A 308-nucleotide genomic window follows, 5' to 3' on the forward strand; every position below is an offset into this window, starting at 1 on the left:
TGGGGCTGGGGCAGCTGCGGGCGCTGCGGGACCTCAATGTGCGGCGGAACCAGCTCTCGGCTCTGCCCGAGGGTAGGTGAGGGACTCGGGGCGGGTCCCGCTGCTTTGGGAGGGTCCTGTTGATCCTTCGCGTGTCCGTATCCTCCCCTCAGAGCTCTCGGAGTTACCCCTGGTCCGGCTGGATTTCTCCTGCAACCGGGTGGTCGCGATCCCGCGCTGCTTCCGGCGGCTCCGGCACCTCCAAATGCTGCTGGCGGACAGCAACCCTCTCCAGTTCCCCCCCGCCCACGTGAGTGGGGGCCCGCGGG

The sequence above is a fragment of the Corvus brachyrhynchos genome, unplaced genomic scaffold (assembly GCF_000691975.1).
Source record: "Corvus brachyrhynchos isolate BGI_N302 unplaced genomic scaffold, ASM69197v1 scaffold348, whole genome shotgun sequence".
NCBI classification, from domain to species: Eukaryota; Metazoa; Chordata; class Aves; order Passeriformes; family Corvidae; genus Corvus; species Corvus brachyrhynchos.